This window comes from Herpailurus yagouaroundi, unplaced genomic scaffold, assembly GCF_014898765.1.
Source record: "Herpailurus yagouaroundi ecotype Mexico unplaced genomic scaffold, PumYag 211, whole genome shotgun sequence".
NCBI classification, from domain to species: domain Eukaryota; kingdom Metazoa; phylum Chordata; class Mammalia; order Carnivora; family Felidae; genus Herpailurus; species Herpailurus yagouaroundi.
In genome coordinates, this window is record NW_024412442.1 from 2,127,517 (window position 1) to 2,145,594 (window position 18,078).

Consider the following 18,078-nt stretch of genomic DNA (forward strand, 5'->3'; position numbering starts at 1 on the left):
GGGGTGACATTTGGTTGGTGTCATGAAGGAAAAAACGAGTCCGGTTCTAAAAATCCGAGGGCTTCGTATTAATCTGGTTTTGTTAAAGTGTAGCATGTACGTCCTGACTTGCCTGTAAAATAAATTTTATATACAATGTTTAATGATGTGGAGAATTGTTAACTTCACAGTTTTCCAAGGTCATTTCAGCCTTTACCTTGCTTCCTTCTTAAAGATTAATTTCTCAGCTTTTGTTCTGTGAAAGTGTTCTACTCAAACTTCAACTTGTTCCTTAAGTGATCTGAGCTCTTTCGCAGATGCATATTCTCTCCCGTTTTCAGACTGTTTCTAAATGACCGATCTGGAGTATCTTCAACAACAACAACAAGAACAAAAAAAACTATCAAACTTTTTTTTTTAAAAAAAACTAGCAAGTTTTACCAACAAAAATGGATTTCTTATTATTTAAAATATGAGGAAAGTTGAACTTAGGTTTTAAAAATTTTTGCGGGGAAAAAAAGCTAGTATCACATTTAACTATCTTTATCTTCTATAAATAAGAAATATTCTTATTTGTAGCTCAGCCATTTGTGGCTCCCTAAACTTGTCCTCCTCAGTGCAGTTGCTGGCTCCTCGAGTTCCTGTTGGTCAGAACAGGCATATGACCTTGTGTTACAATTGGTAGACATGTCTCAGGCCATAGAGTGGGAAATCAAGCAACAAACGCTGTCAAAAAAGGGAAAATCTGAGGACCACTGGTATCGTCTGGTAACATGATTTTTTTCACCACAGCAGGGATTTACAGTTGCCTCATCCCTGCGTTTTGTTAAGTGATGAGGGATTAGTGCTCCCGAAATGCCTCCACCACAATAGACCGAGTCCTGATCACCTGGGAGGTCCCAAGCTCCAGCCGAGATCAGTGGATCAAAACTCCTGAGTTATTTCTCAAGGGGATATTTTTAAAAGACCCGCAAATACTTATACTTGGCGACTAGTTAAGACACCGACTCTCAGCCAACCAAGACGGAGAAAAGAATGAGTCCTCGGATGCTCACACTTACCAGTGCTGTTCTGCATGATAAATCGGGGGATAATGATGGGAAAACATCAGGGCTGCTGGCCTGAGGATTACTAGATTGTAAAACCCATGCATATCTTTCATTTCTCTGTATTCTGGCCCCTTCTCCGTTGTTTGTTTGTTTGTTTGCTTGTTTTTTTGTTTTGCTTTTTGTTTTTTGTTTTTTTAACCTTCATTTGTTTTTCTCTAACGGCTGAGAGGAAAAAAGCTCTATGGAGATTTGCCCATATTTAAGAACCTATCAAAATAGCCTAAATTATTATAGAAGCTTAATTAACGTTTCGGAAAGCGTCAGGCCGGCTGAACGATGGTGTTGTGTGTTACTGTGTAAGCACTTGAAGGGTGAGAGTGGGAGGTTCACCGACTGTCTGCGGATTTAGCTCTTCAGTGCATTGGAGAATGGTTTGACCTTGATGGTATGCAGTACTTTATGAGTCTGGGGATAGAATTAGGGCTTTTTTATAGGTCATTTGTGGTCCCACGTGGAAGCATCCTCAGTGATCATTGAGAGCTGTAGTGTGTTTGCGTTAAGATTCACTGGTAGTGTAAAATATTATGTAAACAGAACTGCACAAATGTTGGAAAACATTTTTCCTTATCAGGGAAGATTACACAGTTGCTGAAGAAAAGTGTGGGAGGAGGTACACACTTTCGTATTTTCATATTCATATATCTGGATTCCAGCTCTAATTTCTTCTTACTCCAGAGAATTCTATTGTATTGTGCTAACATTTAGTACAATTTTTGAATTTTAATGTCAGTAGTTTACCTTAAAACTAGTAAAAACAAGTGTATTAGCCACCTGTACTTGTTGTGATAAAGCACATAGTATTCTGATAGTATTCCCAGAACACATGCTTTTGTGTGTGTCTCGTCTAGGAAGTGATGGCAATTCTGCACATAGCCTTCTGGCACCTGTCATTCCTCATGGCTGTGTATGATTTTGCTGTTGAAAATAGCTTATCATAGTTCTTCCTTCTTCTTTAGAAATCTGCCACTTTGCACCATCATTACGTAATTGTAAAAACATTGTAATGTAACATTCCCTTACAAAATGTAAAAACTCAATTACAATTAAATTAAAATTAATTACATGTAAAATTTTAAACTCAGTTTTCTTTTTTTTTTAGTTTTTTTTAATGTTTATTTTTTGAGAAAGACAGAGTGTGAGCCAGAGAGGGGCAAAGAGAGGGAGACACAGAATCAGAAACAAGCTTTGGGCTCTGAGCTGTCAGCACAGAGCCCGATGCGGGGCTGGAACTCACGGACCACGAGATCACGACCTGAGCTGAAGTCGGATGCTTAACTGATTGAGCCACCCAGGTGCCCCATAATGTTTATTTATTTTTGAGAGAGAGAGAGAGAGAGAGAGAGAGAGAGAGAGAGAGCAAGCAGGGGAGGGGCAGAGAGAGAGGGACGGAGATACAGAATCAGAAGCAAGCTTCAGGCTCTGAGCTGTCAGCACAGAGCCCAACGTGGGGCTTGAACTCACAGAACGTGAGATCATGACCTGAGCTGAAGTCGGACGCTTAACTGACTGAGCCACCCAGGTGCCCCTAAAACTCAATTTTCAGCGTGATGCTTGAATAAAGATAGGAAAATATTTATCAGTAACTGAGAACAGTTACGGGCCATGAGGAACCTTGGCCTAGATTCAGTTCCATCAAGGTGTTTGTCCTTCTAGAAGATGTGTGATGTGCCTTGTGGCATGCTGTGTAACGGGTGGTGTGGGGGAACAGGGTCATTGTCAAGGACGAACTGCAGCTCTTACACTGGATGCTTCCAGCACTCTCTGGTCTCGGATGGATGGGGAGTGGGCAGGGCAGGGGGCGTGAGGGGTGGGGAGTGGGCACAGCGGGGGCCATGGGGGGGGGCTTCTGCAGGAGTGTCCGCGTGCCAGTTCTTCACCAGCGTGTGCCTTACACAACTGTAGTCATCTTGTGACAGTGTGCTGTGCCCTGCACCCAAAACATTCTTCCTTTTATAAGTTCATCAGGGCGACTTGTGCCCAGCCCTCCCACCTCCAGTCTTCTGCACTTTCTCACATCGTATCTGTGCCCCTGGCTTCCGCCTGGTGCCCAGCGCCCCACCTCCAACATGTCACATGTTCCTGTTTGGTCAGCCCTCCTGGGACACGCTGACTCTGACCAAACCCTGCTGCTGACGGTCAGATCTGATCATGGGCCTGATGGCAGAAAACTTGCCAGAAAAGCAAAAATTAGTAAATACTCCAAAACTCATTTTGTAAGTCTACCTTGTCTCATTATATTAATATACTAACACAGGAGAATTACAGATTAATGTACTTATGGATTTTGATTCAGTACGTTGACAATCTAGCAACTTAAATTCAAGGGGTATTAATAAAAACATATCATAGCCAGATTTTATTTTAGTATCAAATGTTGGAGAATGAGAGCATAAATCATAAAAAGATGGGTGAATTTGGCTCTATTAAAACCAATTTAAGGAGGGGCCCCTGGGTGGCTCAGTCGGTTAAGCATCTGACTTCGGCTCGGGTCATGATCTCACAGTTCATGGTTTCAAGCCCCGCGTGGGGCTCTGTGCTGACAGCGTGGAGCCTGCTTGGGATTCTGTCTGTCTCTCCCTCTCTCTCTGCTCTTCCCTGAACTGTACTTTCTCTCTTTCTCAAAATAAATAAATAAACTTAAAAAAAAACTGATTTAAGAAAGTTGTGAAAGCTGTGCCCAGGTGGCTCATTTGGTTGAGTGTCCAACTCTTGATTTTGGCCTCAGATCATGATCCCAGGGTCATGAGATCAAGTCCTGTGTTGGGCTCCACACTGTGTGGATCCTGCTTGGGATTCTCTCTCTCCCTTTCTCCCTCTCTCTCTCTCTCCTTCTCTTTCACTAAAATTAAAAAAAAAAAAAAAAAGGAAAATTGTGGAAAGGAATTTGCACATAACGTGAGTGCAGTGATTTCCTGTCCAGAATATACCCAGAACTAAAATTTCTTCAGGTAAAGATAACTCCCGTCTGCCAGATGGCTAGACAATATGATAACAAGATGACACGTGCAGTACTTTTCCCTGTGACACATTTGTCATATCAAAAATCTGGAAAAACCTAACTATCCAGTGAGACCATGGATATATTGTGACATGATCATAAAATAAATGAAGACCTAGGAACCAGCTACACAGAGGGAGGAGAGAGAGAGAGAGAGAGACAGAGAGAGAGAGAGACAGAGAGAGAGAGATGTAGAAGAATTTTTACAGAAGTTTAAAGTTCTAGAAAGCTAAAATGTATAAAAATAAATGCCTTAGATGCCTACGTACAAACCCAAATTAAGAAAGTTATCTGACTGACAGCTAAAAATGAGGGGACTGATAACCGCAGGTGGAGGTGACCTGTAGGGCAGAGCGACACTGGGACTAAGAAGAGCTGCTGACTGTAATAATTTTAAAAATTAATTCTGTTCTTCAGCTATATGGTGGGTACTCCGGCATTCTTTAAATTTTTATACCTTTCCTGTACATCCACAGTAGTTAGACCCCATTCTTTAAAATCATCCAAATGGGGAAAAGAACTGTCAGGCATGCTCATTACTTCCAACCTGTCATTCAAACATTTTGCAGAAACTGAAAGGCAGGATACTTCCTACTTCGGTGCCCCCGTGCCCCCTTAATATTTAATTTCGGGTATAGTGTGTGTCAAATGAATGGCCTTCAATTACTTGTTTTTCTTCCTTTAAGTCAAAAACCGGGAAGGGGTATTCTCTAGGGAGTAGTAAAACAGCTATTTGGGGGAAACTACACCGTATCACCATTGTCTGTTTCTAAATCCAGTTTTGAATCAGCTTTAAATATTGGAGAAGCAGAAGAAATTTAAAAGAAAAAAACATGCTCGCTTATACGGAACGTGGAGTGTCATACAGTGCTTGGAAATGGAACCGAGCAAGTTTATGGCCCAGTTGTGCCGCTTATGGGCTGTGTGACCAGGGAAAATCACTTAATTGCAGAACCCGTTTTCATCTTTTTGAGAATAAAGATAACCTGGTCTACCTTTTGGTCACTGTGGATTCGACATATTAGAAAAACTTCAGCATGTAGCAATTTTGAAAAATTAGTAGCAATTAGTATTGATTTTAGATCAGTTTAGAAATACCTTTACATCTCAAAAGGTAGCTTTAATGTACAGTTTTAAAACTAGTTTATAAATCGTGGAAATTCTGATTCTCTAAAAATAGCAGGGAAGGAGTAGTTGGTGTATTGAGGAAAGAGTTAATTAAAAAGCTTTTGAGACCACCAAATCCATAACTCCAGTCTTGTCATGAAAAAGCAAACAAACAAACAAACAAAAAATTCTGTTGAGGGGCAGCACACGATGTACATCATCAGTCCTCCTCAAGGCTGTCAAGGTCACCAAAAACATAATCTGGGAAACTATCACAAGCATGAGTCACTTAGGGGACAAAACATAATGTGTATTTTACAAACTGTAGAAGTAAATGTGAGGTGGGATCCTGGATGGGATCCTAGAACAGAAAAAGGACATTGGGTAAAATCTAAGGAAATTGGAGTTAACTGTGGACTTCGGTTAGTCATAAGGTATCAATATTGGTTCACACTAACCCATGTACCACACTGAGGTGAGAGGTGCTGATCATAGAAAACCTGCCATAGGGTTGCATGGGAACTCTGTGCCGTCTGCTCAGCGTTTCTGTGAACCTAAACCGTTCCTCAAATACATTCTAGTAGTTAATAGAAAAGTGAGTTCCTAGAGGATTCTTTCATACTTGCAGAGAATCATAAGAAATGCAGCCATGCCCGAATTAAAGATTGGAGAATTGCGACAAGAGAAAGTTAGAGTCCGTTACTGCAGAGTTGACCCTGGAGGATAGACCTGCCTTCGTGAGGATTGCGTCCTGCCCATCAGATCCCTGGCTGCGCACCGAGTGTTCAGAAAGGCCTTTGGGTGGGATTGAGGTGGTGTGGACCCACGCCATCTCCCGTGTGTGGAGCCCACAGCCTTCTTGAAGACTTGGTGTTCACTAGGCCCTCAAATGCACATATTACAACCATTAACTCACTTAGTCTTACAGTGATCCTGTGATGTAGACGAGTTTCGTCTCTGTGATGGAGATGAAAACATTCGAGGTCACTTACCCTTGTTCTCACAGCTAACAGGTGACTGGACCACACTGCAGGCCCAGGACACCAAGGTGAGAGCCTCGTTGGGCGTATGCTAGGACCTAGTGTCCGTGTGCTGCCCAGGGGACAAAACTGGAAGGAAACACACCCAAATGACAGCCAGTGTTCATTCAAATATAGAATTTTAATATTTTTATAACGAAAGCACTTTCTTTAAAAAATTATGCAGCATGTTCAACTTCTTCCGAGCCTTCAGTGTGTGGTGATGATTTATTTAAATTCGTGGATTCTAAGGGACCTGGGGGGCACAGTCAGTTAAACGACTGACTCTTGATTTCGGCTCAGGTCATGATCTCACAGTTTGTGGGCTTGAGCCCCGCATCGGGCTCTGAGCTGACACTGTGGAGCCTGCTTGGGATTCTGTATCTCTCTGTCTTTCTCTCTCTGTCCTGCCCCTGGTCTCCCTCTTTCTCTCTCTCAAAATAAATAAACCGAAAAATGTATATTTAAATTAGTGGATTATGTGTAAGCTTTTGCTTTACAAAACTTTAGGGGTTACATTTATTTAATAATTCAACAACTATTTATGAAATATCTTTTATGTGCTGGGTATTGCTCTAGGATCAGATATCCAGGGATGAACACACAAATCACTATGACTTTGGAATTGATATTTTATTATTACCCTAGTGGTAGAAAAGAGCTAAGCTAGGAATCTAATCCCTAACTTATATTGTAATCAAGGATTGTCCCTACTTTAATTATGAGACAATTTAAGGGATTTTTAGGGACATGTTCATATAATTCAGATGTTTATACCTTTTTTATGCACTGTGTATAAATTAAAAAAAAAAAGTACCCTTCTGTTATTTATATTTTTTGTCCATTTCTTTCCATAATTGATTTTCTTATAATTAAAAAAACTGAAGTTATTGGTATAATTCTTCACAAGATCACACTAGCAAATTTGTTTTCTATTATTTTTTTAATGTTTATTTATTTTTGAGAAAGAGTGTGTGAGCAGGGGAGGGGCAGAGAGAGAGGGAGACACAGAACATGAAGCAGACTTCAGGGCTCGAATCCACAAACCGTGAGATCATGACCTGAGCTGAAGCCGGACACCCAACCAACTGAGCCACCCAGGCACCCCAGCAAATTTAATTTTAAAACATTCATAAGGATATAAACATTATTCAGCATTCTCTTAATTAAAAAAAAAAAAATCCCCCCCCCCCCCCAAAAAAAATCCCTTTTAGGTGTAAAAAAAGATTTGGTTGTTTTTTCTCTTTGAGTTTCTAAATTTATAATGGTTTAAAATAAAGGTTATTGTATTATATTCCTTATGTACATCAGGCATTATATTTTCAAAGATATTTGGAATTGGGATTCACTGACTAATTCTTAAATAATCCAATCAGTCACAGTAACCTTTCTTTCCACCAGCACAATGTTGGCTGTAACAATCATGTTAAATGCCTTTTTTAAGTTATAAAGTACTAATTGCTGCTTATATAATTAAGCGGTTCTTAGCCTTTGATTAGGAGCACAAATAAATTAAGCCCACAATTACAATAAATATTCATATTTATAATCAGCTCTTTTTTTTTTTTTAATTTTTTTTTCAACGTTTATTTTTATTTTTGGGACAGAGAGAGACAGAGCATGAACGGGGGAGGGGCAGAGAGAGAGGGAGACACAGAATCGGAAACAGGCTCCAGGCTCTGAGCCATCAGCCCAGAGCCCGACGCGGGGCTCGAACTCATGGACCGCGAGATCGTGACCTGGCTGAAGTCGGACGCTTAACCGACTGCGCCACCCAGGCGCCCCTATAATCAGCTCTTCTTAACCCCACATAGTGGAGCTTATACTAATAACACAGCTTTATTTTTACCCCCAAGTGCATAAAATATTATTATGCAAATTTCGGCTGTACTTTTCAGATATTTAAGTGATTAAGGTTCTGTTTTCAGGAAAAAAATGAAGCTAGGTTTCCCCTAAAAATGGGTATGTAAACATTTTCCTTGTTTATGTATATATTTCAGGATTGAAATCTACCAAATCTTCTCTGTTAACTTAAGAAAGAATTATTTGCTGCTCTAAAGTAGTTAAGTCTCTTCTGAAGAAGTTTGGGGTAAACAGAATAAGTATTTTTTTTTAATGCGTTTGCTCTAAAATCTAGTGTTTACACATATGGGTAACTACTTTTTTTTCCTTTACATGAGTTTTTAAGGAGAGCTTCAGGTGTAAAGTTATTTAATGTGAAAAACCAGAAGTCAGCATTCATAAATATCTTTTAAGGATAGCAGTGTTTCTCTTTGATTTCACAGGGAATACATCCTCGTTATAGAAAATTAGAAAACACGGAAAACTGAACATTTGAAAACCATGTTGGTAGTGGTTAATTTTCCAATCTTTTTTTTTTATTCATATATCTTTTCACGATCTCCCCAGATTGAAAGTATACTGTTATAATCTGAGTGTCTCACTTTCAATAATGTTAACTTTTTCTGAGAACATCGCACTAAATACTTTTTTACAAGGTGATGGTAAAGGCTGTAGTGTTTTCTCTTAAATTGTAAAATTAGCATTTGTGGAATTAATTAATCTGTCATGAGACCCAAAGATGAGTTACACATTTCATGAAATATTACGATGGATTCTGTAGAGCCTTTGCAAAAAGCGTATAATGCCCGTGATTGTAAGCAGCGTCAGGGAACCACAAAATTGATGTTGCCAACAGTAATCGAAAGAGTAAGGAATGGGCAGCTGAATTGAATTTAGCAATGGGATTCATTCCTACAGATGAAAGAGTCTGTGGCTAAACCTAGTGTCCTAATAATTTGCTATAAATAGCTTCTATTTTCATAATGGCTATAAAAGACAAAGAGAGGAATTTCGGTGTTTTGAAGTATGGCACCATGAAGGGGACTGGGACACTGTTGTTTGTGCACGCTGACAGCCGCTGGCAGGTTGTGAGCCGTTGTGTCTCAAATATTAATCAGGTGTCTGTTATTTTGTGGCTCTGTCTTTTATAAATGAGATTTGTGCCAGGATTTTCCTTGTCTTAAAATGTGCCAAGACATTATAATGTAACTGGGCCTCCAGAGAACACAGGATTCATTATAAAACCTTTTGTCTCAAATATTGGAGGGAAGATCATATGTCATTTTTTATTATATTTACAAACCTGTACGTCAAGGCGTATATCTTAGGAGAGGCAATCATTCTTGAAACATGGAAAACAAAAGAAGATAAGGTGATATAGACAGTAAGAATTTCCGTGGAATTGAAGAAAACCTTCTTATTTTTGTTTTCTTTTTAGTTTGTTTTGTTTAGCTTTTTTTTTTTCTCCAAGTGAGTATACACTAGATATACATTTCTTCTTTTACTGAGAACAGATTTAGTGAAATGGATTAAAAGACAGCAGGGCCAAAGACGTCTTTAAAAATGTTAAATAATCGTAATTCTGTATAAAATTAGCATGCTTATATGTAGACACTTGGCAACATAATCACTACTTGCAGGAGCATTCCAAGAATGGGGCGGGGACCTTTGTGCCCAGGACCTTTGTGCTGACAGGACTGGGCGCTTACTGTCACCCCCAGAAGGTGGCGCCTTCCCAATGAAACCACACATCCCCAGCCACAAATTACAATGGTGAGAAATTTTATGCATAGAAAACAGTTCTCCTAGCTTTTTTTAAACATATCACTAGCATATCCTTGGATGAGAAGTGACAAATTGAGCTGCACCTCACATCATTTTCACAACCCAAAAATGGAAGATAGAAATATGACGTGATGGTAGGGAGACTATATTAGGAGTACACTCCTTCTTTTGGTTGTTCTCTCTTTCTCTCTCTCATACGTTACAGAAATTGCCCTAGGCATTGAGATTGAGAAAAGTTTTGATACATCTATAAAACAAGAAAAGGAAAATAGATATGAATTTGTATGTATCAATGTAATGGGCCAGGACTCAAAGAGACCATAGGGCAAATATAACAAGATGATTGAGGGAGGTACAGAGCCCCCTAAATTAATACAGTCCCTTTCCCTCTGGACCCCCCTTCCCCAGTAATGATTCAAATAATAGAGTCTTGATCAACTGCTGTCTATGCTCTTCTGTCGCTACTGTACCAATCAACAATGAGGACAACCCAATAACTGACCCTGCTAAACCAAGTCTTCCCTTTGTCCCCTCAATGACAGCATTAATAATCAAAGAGGTGATTATTTTGCACCCAGATCCCTTAGTCCACCTATTCAGGCCGGAAACAACATCGTTTCAGATCCTAAGGAAACTCCACCAAGACAGTGAGTGCATCCAGACTGGGACAGACAGACATCTGGGCTAAATTAAAAGGCAAAGTAAAACAGAGAAAAGGAAAGAAAAGCAAAGCAAATAAAGAGGAGAGAGGAGAGGAAAAGAAAAGAGCAAAGAAAAGAGCAAAGAAAAGAGAAAGGACAAGAAAAGAGAGAAGGGGAGAGAAAAGGGACTTCTCTTCCCCTCCCTCCCCTCACTGTCCCTCCGGTGTAGTTCCTGACATCCAGCTTCTAGTACTTCAGACAGACTCCTTCTGTTCTAAGTGCACGTCTCTTACACAGAACCCGAACTGCAGCAATTAGAAGGAAAGTATGCTATGATGTTTAGTTGATCTCAGAAATACTTGATTTTGAATTTTTAGTTATGTTGTATTGATTTTCTTTTTTTTTTTTTTTTAATTTTTTAATGTTTATTATTGAGAGACACAGAGAGACAGAGCATGAGTATGGGAGGGGCAGGGAGAGAGGGAGACACAGAATCTGAAGCAGGCTCCAGATGTGGGGCTTGAACCTACAAATCGTTGAGATTATGACCTGAGCGGAAGTCGGACGCTTAACCTACTGAGCCATCCAAGTGCCCTATATTGATTTTCTTAAAGCCACAATTTTATGGTTTTTGTCATATAATTTTAAAGTATTTTTGAAATGTTTATTTATTTTGAGAGGAGAGGGAGGAGCGGGGAGAGAGGGAGAGAGAGAGAGAGAGAGAGACACCCCAAGCAGGCTCTGCGCTGTCAGCACAGAGCCCCGTGTGGGGGTCACGCCCATGAGATACTGACCTGAGCCAAATCAAAAGTCAAACACTTAACCAACTGAGCCACCCGGCGGCCCCAATTTTAAAGTATTAAAAAAAATAACGTTTATTTCTTTTTGAGAGACAGAGAGAGAGAGAATGAATGAATGACTGGGGAGGGGCAGAGAGAGAGACACACACAGAATCTGAAGCAGGCTTCAGGCTCCCAGCTGTCAGCACAGAGCCCGACATGGGGCTCGAACTCACGAACTGTGAGATCGTGACCTGAGACGAAGCCGGACGCTTAACCGGCTGAGCCACCTGGGCGCCCCCAAAGTATTTTTAAATGGATATCAACAAAGTTCACTTAAACTGCCTGCTATCTGTGAACACATTAGACTTCTGTTTCTTGCCAGTCTTATTAGAGAATATGTGTTGGTTAGTAGTAGTAACGGAAATCGGTAGTATGGGTAATCTGGACGTGTGCTGAAGAAAACAGTACTGCTCTGCCCTGATGAGATACTGCTTCCTCAGCAAGCGTATTGTAGCTGTAGTCATTGAGGCTTCCAAGTGATGTGGGGTGGGTGAAATGAGTGTGACCCCGTGCTGTTTTACTGTCATTTGATTTTGTTTCATACTTTCAGCCCTTCTGGTTCTCATCCATTTCTAATCAATGTGCCGAACAGGTTAAATATCTGAAAGTAATGGTTTGTGTTCTAACCATTAGTCTCCCAAAGGTCTCTTTCGTTTCACCAGTTCACCCCCACATTTACTCATCCTTCCTTCTGTTTTTACCGTCTTTAACTCCTGCTGCCATTCCCCCCCCCCCCTCCAAGCCGGACTCCACAAATTCCGCCTCCTCCAAAGGCATCCCCGTCTCACTCTCCCTCCGTCCCCTCACCTCCCTGTGCTGGGATCTGCCTTTACACCTCCGCCTCCCACCGTCCCTGCAGGGAAGACTCCCCCCCACCACCCACCCCATCCCTGCAGGGAGAACTCTCTGGTCATCCCCAAAGGGTCAACTTTCAGAGCCCTTACACCGCCCCCTGTCCCTGCAGGGGGGACTCCTTGGTCATCCCCAAAGGGTCAGCTTTCGAAGCTCTTATATCTGCCCCCCCATCCCTGCAGGAAGGACTCTCTGGGTCATCCCCAAAGGGTCAGCTTTCGAAGCCCTTGTATCTGCCCCCCATCCCTGCAGGAAGGACTCTCTGGGTCATCCCCAAAGGGTCAGCTTTCGAAGCCCTTATATCTCCTTCCATCCCTGCAGGAAGGACTCTCTGGGTCATCCCCAAAAGGTCAGCTTTCAAAGCCCTTATATCTTCTCCCCCCAATCCCTGCAGGAAGGACTCTCTGGGTCATCCCCAAAGGGTCAGCTTTCGAAAGCGGAAACTTGTACGGCTGATGTGCGTTGTGCACTCTGGCACCAGCTCAGTGCCTCTGTCCAGTGGACAGCCTCCTGCGTTCTTTCCCTCTCAAGACTGAGCTCCTTTTCAATCCCCCATCGCTCTGAGAATGAGCTCAGACACCTGGGCGGTGGGGGGGTGGGGGGTGGCGGGAACGAGGCCATGACACTGTGACCCCCGGCCGTCTCGCAGACCAGCTCTGCTTCAGCTGCCGATCGCTGTGTCACAAACCACCCCAGAGCTTGTGGCATAAAACAACATCCACTTTATTAAGCCCACAGTTGTCCTTGTCAGGAATTGGGCAGGGCTTAGCAGGGACAGTTTGTTCCATTTCTGCTCAGGGACGACTGGAGTCTCAGGGAAGGTGCCGGAGACAGCTGGGAATCTCTGGAATGGTTCGCATGAGGCTGTGTTCTCCGTCTGGCTTTCGTCTGGATTTCCCTTTCTCACTCATGTCATGACCCTAGGGCTGGGATGACCAGATGGCTTCCCAGCTGACACATCCACACACACAGCTGGACGGCTGGTTGGCTGCACGGCTGGGGCCGGGTCGCCTCACCTGGTGGCCTCTGCTTCCTCACTACACGGGCATACCAGGGCGGCGGGTCGCCCACAAGGTGCTGGCTCCCCCGAGTGCACATGTCAGGAGGACTGGAGATCTGCAGGGATCTTTGGGACCTAACCCCAAGCGTCCCGGCTGTCACGTCAGCTGCATTCTCTTGGTCAAGGGAATCAGAAGGGGAGTCTGTCTTCAAAGGGAGAGCAGTTATGGGGCGCCTGGGTGGCTCAGTCGGTTAAGCGTCTGACTTCGGCTCAGGTCATGATCTCGCGGTCCGTGAGTTTGAGCCCCGCATAGGGCTCTGTGCTGACGGCTTGGAGCCCAGAGCCTGCTTCGGATCCTGTGTCTCCCTCTCTCTCTGCCCCTCCCCACTCACACTCTGTCTTTCTCTCTCAAAAATAAACAAACATTAAAAATTTAAAAAAAAATAAATAATAGTAAATTAAATGTATTTTGAGAAAACAAAAATAATTGGATGCATTTTGCGTTGTCAATAGGGTTGACGCTCAGCGGTTTAAAATACTAAATACTGCATTCCTATTTCAACCATCATATTGTCTTTAGTTTTTTTCTTCCTCCTCTTGTATTTTTTCTACCATTTTAATTTTCGTTTAGTTTTGCCACGCAATCTCTGTGGTTTTTGAAATATCTAAAAGTATTTGTGTTATCAGCTTGTGATCGGTGTCTAGAATTCTTAAGAGAAAATTGCCAAATGAATTTGACCAACAAAGGGAAAAAATGACAATACACTTATATTGAGCAATTCTTGTGGAAATGGTGAAAAATAGTTGGAGTAGGACCTATTTAGAGATAGCTCACTGGCATTTCTTTGAAAATAATATTTCTTTCCTCCTGACTGTAGTATGTTGATAGGGTTTCAGGTAGAGTTTTCTCTCTTCCCCTGTAAGTTTTGTGGTTTGACTCAGCCCTGTGCCACCAGAGTGTCATCTGCTTCCTACATGGGGGATATGTGATCTGTCCCTGCCAGGAAGTGGCCTCTGGTGGCCTCACCTGTGGTGTATTCCTACTGTCCACTCTGCTTTATGCAGGTTAGTCATAGCTGCATAGTGTGTGTGTGTGTGTGTGTTAATGACAAAAAAAGAACCAGATAAGAATTTCAACATCTGTGATGCTCTCTGCACAGGATTTATGAGAGTTTTCTGTGTCCTGTGGGTACGTTGGGATTGAATGTGAAGGAAGAGGAGGAAGACATTTACGACTACCAAGAAAGACTTTCTCCTAAGAGTAAGGCAATGACTTACTCTTTGTAAGAGTAAGGCAAACTCAGAGAATTTAATATTTCTAAATGCAGCAGGTAAAACAATAATCATCCTGTCCTTAGTTTGATTTCATGTTAGGGGAAATTTTAGAGGAAGTTCTGTTCAAAAATATGAATAGCTCATGGGGCGCCTGGGTGGCTCAGTTGGTCATGACTTCGGCTCAGGTCATGATCTCGCTACTAATGAGATCAAGCCCCGCGTCGGGCTCTGTGCCGGCCTCTCTGAGCCTGGAGCCTGCTTCCGATTCTGCGTCTCCCTCTCTCTCTGCCCCTCCCCCACTCTCACTCTGTTTCTGTCTCTCAAAAATAAATGAATGTTAAAAATTGTAAAAAAATATGAATCGTTCAATTTTGAGTGAAAAACATGCATCAGGGATTTTACTTTTGTATTTCTTTCACTGTCACACATTTAACATAAATATGGTTTGTAAAGAAATCTAGTATTTCATCTGTCATTAAATGGCCTAACAGTTTTGTGTCAGATGATTTAAAGTTATTTGGGAAAAATTAAATGTGATAACTTGAAATGTATACCCAGCTACAGTAAGCCTAAGCATAATTTCGCATATATATTTTACAACGTTAAGATTTATTTACAAAACTTCTTTGTTGTACAGAAAGTACAAGTGCTATTAGAATTCTAGTGTAGCTGTAACCACAGGCAGCCGACGAACTGGTCAGAGATGTTCATGCTGGTATGAGAATGTCACGTGGAAACATAACAACACTTAACGATTTTGTTGAGTAAAGGCCCCGAGCTTGATGTGTGGGTTTACAGGAAGGACTAAACGGATGAAGGTAGGATGTCACAGGAACTATTCTTGGTCTCATTGGGTGTATGGGTCTTTTAGGGTTTGTGTTACAGCTACCTTTATTTTTAAATATTTACAGAAGCGATACGAGTAGTCCATCCAGCCAATACTGAACAGTATTTTTGCAGATTTTTTTGGATCTTAATCATTTTCTCCTTTATTATGTTTATATATAATGTGTGTGTGTGTGTGTGTGTGTGTGTGTGTGTGTGTGAGAGAGAGAGAGAGAGAGAGAGAGAGAGAGAGAGAGAGAGACAGTGAGTTATGGCTTACAGTTAATGTAATTACATGTTCACACTTATCATGTATGGGTTTATGTATAGTACACACACACACATACACACACACACGGATATTTGGAAGAAAATTAGAGGAAAGTTTTAGAACTCACCTTATCTCAATCCTACCTGGTTCTGTGATAAATGGCTTAATGAAAGGTTGATTAAGCCATCCCTGTAAGTACTGAACTACTTTTCTTTTGAACAGAGTTCTCATATATTTATGTTATGAGAGGGATTTCCAAATTCTTGTGTGTAAATGGTGTATTTTTGAGAAATGTATCAAAAACAAATGTAAGAAGGAAAACAGAAACTTCAGTATTGCAAGAAGGAAAAAGGCAACATATATTTTAAGGACAAAGACCTTAAAATACAATGATATTTGATGGTAGCTCATGTATTTATTATCACTAATTCCTATTTTTTTTTTTTTTGGAAAAAACTTATCACTATCTTACATTGTCCCTGTTATTTTGGGGAATAGTATCCTACCCAATTTCAGTCATGTGTGAAATCTCAACATCCTGGTGCCCACTAGCTTAGAGGAAAAAGCAGACTTGTGAAATAGACCTGAATTTAAATTCCATATCTTTATCAGCTGCCTGATTTAATCTCTCCGAATTCCAACATTGTTATCTATAAAATATCCTGAGTATTTTTCCAGAGTGCCATTAACAATTATGTAGCGGTCCTGGTAGCAGTCTTAGCATAATAAGTGGCTCAGCTCATTACATATTCCTTCTTTTTCCCTTTTTTATGGACAGCTATGACCTTCACATGTATGCACTGATTTATCTGTGATCATAGGTGGCACAGATTTTTTTGATTTGCACCTGACAGAACGTTTCATGCCTCGCATTCTAACTGTCATTGGAAGGTAGAGATATCTCTTCTTCCTGCTAGATTGACCTGGAGGTAATCTTGGAGTCCCTTTCCAAAGCTTGTCCCATTTTTCCACCTCAGATTTATATATTGTTTTCATGTCACTTATCTATTGTGGCAGAGGAGCAATAAATTAATCCATTTAGGACGTTTAAGATCTTACAGCTTTACCTGTCAGTGGTTCAGACAAATACTTTCTTTAATTCTAGCTTCTGAGGGAGGTCACTGTAACACGAGTGTAGATTGTGGCACTACACTTTTTCTGAGATGCTTGAGGTCTCCTTGGGACATCTTTTGGTGAAAAGGAAAATACAGTTAAAATGAATGAATAAATGCATGCATACGAAATAAATGGGGAATTTTGCTGTCTTAACATTTTATTTCAGTCTTGCTTTATTGAAAAGCCTGTGGATGGTTTTTAATAGCTTTAGAAACTGTAAAATAAAACAACATTGATTCAAAGTAAAGCTGTGCTTGGTAATTTTCTCAGTACATCAGATATTTTTATATAGAAAAATGGAAATGAAATGAAAACCTACAGGACATATAGGCAAATACATGCAGTGATTAGAGGGGAGTTAAATGAAAATGATGAACCCCTTCATCAGATATCTTAGTGGTAGCCTAGCTCAGCTTAATCTCTTTTCATCTCCCTGTTTTTTGCTTGGAAAATAGTTTGAGGATGTAGATTACTGTCCTCTCTTCATTAGTCAAACTTTTAATAGGGTCCTAAGACTCCTGGGTATAATTAGATTAAATGACAGAAGAAACCCTCAGGGATAAAGTTTACACCAGGGACAAACTTTACATCTAATGTAAAGTTTACACTAGAACTTTAATTATTTTTTTTCTTTCTTAATGCTGCTGGGTTTCTTGATTAGAACAGCAGGGGTTCCCATGAAGAATGTTTGAAAGTTTATTAGTATAAATCATATTCTACATTTAGATTGCTTGAAACATTTGTTTCAAAAACAAAATAATGAATATGTATTCCTCTTAGCTTGTAGCTACAACGTTACCTATTTCTAAATTTTTCACTGCCTATTAATGAACAGATATTTACTAGACACCCATTCTGGGTAAGGTCCTATGCCACATCCTAGGGAAATATACACAAAAATTAATAAGTAAGAGAAATTCCTTTTAATTAATGAGGTTTTTGCTCTAATATAGACAGCTGGACATTAACATGTGATCACAGAAAAGTTTAAAGAGAAGCTTTATGTAACAACATCAGCAGTTTCATCATAGACGATGCGTTTAGTACCTTAAATACAATGTGACATTGTGTCATTGTAAGAACATGCAGCTTACTGCTTACTTCTTCAACTTCTCTACCAGTTGCAAGCATGATATGTGCCTTTTCATGAGTTGCAGTAATCAGACAATTTCATTCAAATGACACACTGTCTCATTCAGTAATATTTGGGGCAGCATTAGATTTTCATCTAGGAGATAAAATTGCAGGTCGAGGTGATGCAGGAAAGCCTGTCCTGGAAAAATACTCTATCATGTTTTCTTAGAAGACTTTGATGGTTGCATTTGTACTGTTTTGAATAAACCTAGAATTATTTCTCTTGGATATTTGAATATATTTGTTCTCAGTCTGGGCCCGTGCCTCCTGAGAGCCCGTAGCG